Source organism: Sardina pilchardus, chromosome 3 (assembly GCF_963854185.1).
Source record: "Sardina pilchardus chromosome 3, fSarPil1.1, whole genome shotgun sequence".
NCBI classification, from domain to species: domain Eukaryota; kingdom Metazoa; phylum Chordata; class Actinopteri; order Clupeiformes; family Clupeidae; genus Sardina; species Sardina pilchardus.
This window is the reverse complement of record NC_084996.1, coordinates 37,429,123-37,435,341: the sequence shown is the minus strand read 5'-3', so window position 1 is coordinate 37,435,341 and position 6,219 is coordinate 37,429,123. Positions and strand designations below refer to the sequence as shown.

Here is a 6,219-nt window from a genome sequence, read left to right as displayed (position 1 = left end):
GCTGAGCCACCTGCCAAAAGGAGGTCTTCGTCAGATTATGAAGCAGAGTGGGAGAACATCGCCCGAGAGGATTACGCTGTGGATGAGGTCCAGCTGTACCTCAACATGAATCACAGCCAGGAAGGGAATGACCGCGACCTTCTAGGATGGTGGAAACGGCATGAGGCAACTCTTCCTATGCTTGCCACACTTGCGCGGTTTGTTTTGAGTGTCCCCGCAAGCAGCAGCGCCAGTGAGCGGAATTTCAGCACCGCGGGCCGGACGCTGGAAGTGAGGCGTACCTCGCTAAAGCCATCCACAGTGGACGCCATTCTCTTCCTGCACAGTGCAGCGAAATGAACTAGCCTTTCATGGATGGACTGTAAATAGGTTGGTTTGCCTGTGTTTTTGGGACCTGCAACTCAAATGTGAGTGTTTACATTTCTGTTACTTTGTTACTGGCTATTAATAGCTGTGTTGGAAGGAAGCGGTCAGCCTACTTGCACTTGTTGCCTTTATTAGGTTCAATATCCCACATTTAGCCTATTTGATTGTTATTTAATAAATATTCGATTCAAATCAAAGTGATTCAATTCCTTTATTTATTTACACGGTGCTTATTAAGTTGTCTATGGGCAAGGAGCTCGTGTGTGCTGCTCATTTTTACTCCCGCGGCGCACACACAGATTTATCCTGCATATCTTACATGCTGCTTTTGCGACATCCCGTTATTTCGACATTGAGGTCTAATTAAATTCATGAATGCTTGTCTTTGTGTAGCAGGACTAGGTCCACGCCCCTTAGACAGCTCGGCAATGCCCTTCTGAGTGGCTCTGGGAAATTGGAGGTGAGCCAATCAGTACGTGGGAGCGGCTATAAGGTTTTAGCTTTTATGTTGAAGGCTAGCGTCGTAGCTACATCGTTTGCTTGACTCCAGCTTTCGCCGCTCCCCGTATTGGCTTCACCTCTGGCCGGTTCCGTGTGTCCGCCGACTTCTCGGTAGGTGATGGAAGTATTGTGTTTGTTGTTGGCTACGTTTGTATCAGTCAGTGGGCTAACTCAAACATTGGGGTTTAGGAGTGCAGTTAGTCGCTGAACATGGGCCTTATGACCGACCACAGCAGAGCGGTAGGTCACGTTAAACGTTTTTAAAGTAATATGTAAACTTGTGTGGGTTTAATCGTATGTTCTTTGTGTAGCAGATCTCGGGCGTAACAGGGGGCGGCAACATCAAGGCGTCTTGGTCCCAGTTCCGACGAACGCTGCTGTTTTGTTTAGTTCTGTTTTGTGTTTGTGTTTGTTTTATTCCGTGTGTGAGTCGGCTGTGTTTAGCCACCACGAAGTCAGCCCTCGTTGATTAACTGAAGTGACGACAGGTGTGCTGCTGTTTGCTCACGAGTGACTACGAATTCAGTTCGGTTATGGAGGCTAATTCCTTAGCTTGTTGCACTGCGTGTCATGATTTGTCACCATAAGCCTGCGTGAGTGATTGTGATGATTACACTGTTTGCTGTGACAACTGAGTGCTGTGCATTGTAGTGCTGTGTATTCACGAGTGTCTCATTCCCTGAATAGCCACCATACTGACTTTAGCGAACTCACTCTGGAGAGTACTACTGCTGTTTAGCGAATCCACACTGGAGAACCATACTGACTTTAGCGAACTCACTCTGGAGAGTACTACTGCTGTTTAGCGAATCCACACTGGAGAATAATACTGACTTGAGCGAACCCACACTGGAGAGAACTCACTCCCTATGTTCTTAATTGTAATAAAGAGTTTATTTTTGGACACACTTCTCTCTGGTTTTCTGTGACCCCGAACCTGTGTTGCCTGGTAGCTTAACCAGTCTAAAAGAGTTTATATTTTGAGGGGAAGGGCCTCAGGTGGCGTAGTCGACATGTGTCAATTAAGCAAACCATTCACTTTGCCACATTTGCAAGGGTTAATCGTGTGTTAAAAGTATTATTTGTTTAGTTGTTAAAGTCGGCTTTCTGAGAAACTATTGCGCAACCGAAGTGTCGGGAAACCGTCATGTCTAAATAGAGGACCATTTTAGTCGGGCTCGGGTTCGGGTTCGGGCACAGTAATTGCTTAATTTGTCGGGCTGGGTCGGGTTAGGGCCTGATTGCCAGAGGTCCGGGCCGGGCCGGGCTTGAAATTTTAGGCCCGTGCAGGCCTCTAGTGAGGGCCCGATTTCTTTCTTTCTCTGTGCTTGAAGTTATTACACATGAAGATAATAAAGTATAAGGATAAGTCTGAATATTTGTTGGACCAAACCAGACAATCAACAAACTAATGTTATTATATAAAATAGGGTAGATAATACCCTTTCATTTGTAAAATTGGTTTTACAAGTTTTAACCTTGCAGCCTAGCCTACAACAGATTGTGGCATATTGTACTAGTGTAACCAAGTAGTTGTACTAGTGTAACTAACGAATAAAGTAATGTGCACTGTCTTCATACTACATGTTAAACTGTACCCTGTAGGCACAGATTAGGCTAATGATCTGGGCCCTGTGACTCGAAAATCAAATGTACATTTACATTATGCATGGCTTACAAACTCGAAAAGGCGAGGAGTTTGCATGCCTGTATATAGTAATGACTAGACCTATTATGCTTCTTCTGACACTGATTATCAGCATATAAAAGGGTAGGTAGATTTATTCAAATTAATGCTATACCAGCCGGAGTTCGTAACGTCAGCTTCTAGCCTAGCCACTTGCCAATCTTTTGCGGGAGTGTACCTATGTTCCCCAGGTCCTATGTTCCCCACTTTGTATGGGACTGGAGAACATGGGACCCTTTTTTTCTTAAATTTTAGAAAGGGTCCTATGTTCCCCGCTTTTCCAAAAAAGGGTCCTATGTTCCCCGGTATGTATTGTGACCGGGGAACATAGGACCATTGTTGGGAAAACCGGGGAACATAAGGATGACCCCTTCTTTTGCTAACGGCTACATAATTTATTTGGTATCCGCCGTTCATTCCGACAATTTATTTAGGGTGTTCAGATGTTGTTTTTACCGTCACTCTCACCCTGAATATCGTCAGACAATAAGAAGAAGTCTCATCTAAATGTAGGGCAAGGAAATGTGTATACTTACAGAGGATGGTGGCGGCGGCTGACCTTGCCCATGTCCGTCCATTGTTGGATTAAACCGGTTTTAGGAAAACCCATTGAGGAAGTGCAGTTAAAATCAAAGATTCTAGAGCGGGGCGAATCCACGAACGCGCTCTTGAATCTTTGGTATTTGTGGATCTGTGGAGCGCTGGTTCACGCAAAGAATGTGTCAAAAATCCGTAACTGTGGAATGCGAGAAATGTGTTCCACAAATGCTGAATGACAATTCACAAAGGCAATTTCCAGTTTTACAAATTCCATAATATTTACAAATACACATATATATTTTAAAAATATATATATACGAGTTACAAATTAGATTTTTTAATTTGTAAAATATATTGTTTTATTAATTAATTTATTTTATTTGTGGATATCAAAACACGCATCAAGTAATACTTGTGGATCACTGTATGCACATTTACAAATATTATTGACACAAATTTAACTCCATAGATGCCACCCTAGCAGTCTTTGAAGACTCCTTTCCACTCTCACTGGTAACAGCAGGGCCTTCCCTCGATGCACTGTCTGCCCTCATTTCTGTGACTACTGAGCCCTCCATGTCACTGCCTGAGCTTATCAATACACCTGACCCACAACCTCCACCAGCTGCGCCAGTCTCAGCCCCAGAGATGACAACCCCTCAACCCTGGTCTGTCCAGGAGCTTGTCCCAAGCAGTGAGGCCACAGCAACACCAACTCCTGCTCCTCTTCCAGAGCCCATCAGAAGACCACCATTGAGGGCCCCATGTGGAATCAAGTGTCGGCGGCAATGCTCTGCCAAATTTTCAGAGGACCACCGAGGGAAGATATGGCGGGATTTCTGGGACATTATATACAAAGAAATGAGAGCCTTTGAATTTCATTGTGTCAGCCAAGTCACAAGGGCAAAGGTCTGTGCAAACCAAAGCAGGCAAAGCAGGTCTTTCATCTATAGCTGAAAGATGCAGATGGGAACCCACAGCAAGTATGCAAACTTTTTTCCTATCTACCCTAGGCTATCATCCAACAAATGATAGCATGTTGCTGTCAGTGATGGGCAAAGAACTAACATCAGCCCTAGCCCCACCAAGAGAGGGAGACATGAGCCTGCAAACAAGCTTCACCTGGAACCCTTGTATGCTCATATCGAGTCTTTCAATCCCACCGTCAGTCACTATAGGAGGGAGCATGCACCCTGCTGCCGGTATCTCCCCAGTGACATCAGCATCAAGCTGATGTTTACTGATTACTTAGAGAAAGGCCATTAGTGCGGCTATGACATCTATCGAAAAGCAGTAAGATCTAAGAACATCAGCTTTGACAAACTCGGAGAGGAGGAGTGTGAAATCTGTTTGCTGTCAGGAGTAGCCTATGCGTCAATTCCTGCAACATCCCATCTGCACCAGGGACTGTGACAGCTGTTGAAGGACGGAGGTGACTAACCACCTATCTTTGGACACACACTTTCCATCCCATACCTTCTGCCAATCTGGATGTGGGGATGAGAAGGGCCTGCTAATTTCCAACAAATAGAAACACTACACTGTTAGCATCACACAGCTATGACTCCTTTGAGTACCATCACTATCACTAACAGCGCAGGTCAAAATCTATGTGATTGTCAGTAATGTCCCTTTTCCACTGGCAAACTAGTCCGACTCTACATGGCACGGCACGGTACCAGTACTTTTTGCTTTTCCACCTAAACCGTGACCTGGAAGTGGGCGGACTCGACGGGGTTACTACCACTGACGAGACGTCGGTTTCAGGCGACTAGAAATTGTCACGCTGCAGTCAGTAAAAAGTAAACACAACAGTGGAAACTTTCTCTCAATAAGAAACAACAGCATAAACACAATTGTGATTACAATGTTACTGCCTAAAATCATCCATGATACCAATGAATCATTATATAGGACACGGAATGAATAATTTAATTAGTCTGTGAACCGAGCTAGCTAGAACTAGCTAGCGAACCCTAACTTAAAAAGCACTGTAACCCAGACAGCAATGGATTCCGGGGCGGATCCCCCTGACTGTCAGCAAATCCGCCTGACTGTCGGCTTCGTTTTAGCTGCGCTAATAGGATCAGCCCCGCCTCCAGAATCGGCCACGCCCGCGCTTTCAATCGGCGGACACAGAACGGATCACATACGGATCCGCACTTCGGACGCGCCTTTAATAGCGGTTCAGATTGGGTTGTGTGTGTGGGAATTAGTCGGGATCCTCTTCTCCTGAAGTGCGGCGGCTTATACCAAAAGGCAAATGTAAGTGCAAGTTTTATTTTATTAATGTTATATGCCATTGAAATATAATCTATGGGCATTACCTAGGTAAATGCATGTCGAAGGCTTTTGATAAAATGTTCATCGATTTTTTTGGTTGCTATTTATTGGGCGCTACAGTATAGGCTAATTCATAGCCTATGTGTAGCATAACGTTAGAATAAAGTTAGCATTGTGAATTTAACCACGCTGAATTGAATCCCCATTCCGCATATTTCAGCTATAACCGGGACGTAACCATTATTTTAATTTGTTAAAGTATTAGTGTTAATTCATTGCGGTATGGTGCTTGGTGCTAGTTTCAGACAGTTAGCCCGGAGCTAGCAGTTAGCTGTGGTATCATTGACATGTTGACTCGCAGCTAGATATTTGGGTATTAAAATGTGATTCAAGTTTACAAGACGGTTATAACAGGTAGAGTTACATGTTGTTAAAGGACAAAACGATTTAAAATCGCATTGAGAATGGCACATGTTAATCTTAAACGCGTTTTTATTATGTATGCTTATCAAGTCCCACCCTCCAAGCTTGTCCCTTTAAAACCTGTTTCTGCGCTTGTGCAAGCTCAACTATTAAAACGTTTACGAATTTGATGCACCAATAGCCTACATATCTCCACTCGATGTAAATGGGATTTAGCATTTCTTCAAATGTTGGGTCTATCCGCTGACTGTGATCTGGTATTCCGACGCTTTTTCCCCAACCGCGAACGCCATGCCGGTGTTCTGTCGAGCTGGGCTACCTGTCCAGTTGCTACCAAGCGCAGTGGAAAAGAAAACGCACAATCCAGTGTTAGAACTATATACCTTAATGTTAATGTTGTGCTACCTTGTACAAGTTAT

At 44.3% G+C, this 6,219-nt stretch overlaps 1 long non-coding RNA gene across 1 annotated transcript; it reads left to right on the top strand.

Moving 5' to 3' along the window:
• The first annotated feature begins 928 nt into the window (after positions 1-928).
• LOC134076282 (uncharacterized) lies at positions 929-1,711 on the top strand. Its single transcript, XR_009938589.1, has 3 exons — positions 929-978; positions 1,057-1,107; positions 1,179-1,711. It is a non-coding gene; the product is annotated as an uncharacterized LOC134076282 (long non-coding RNA).
• The last annotated feature ends 4,508 nt before the right edge of the window (positions 1,712-6,219 follow it).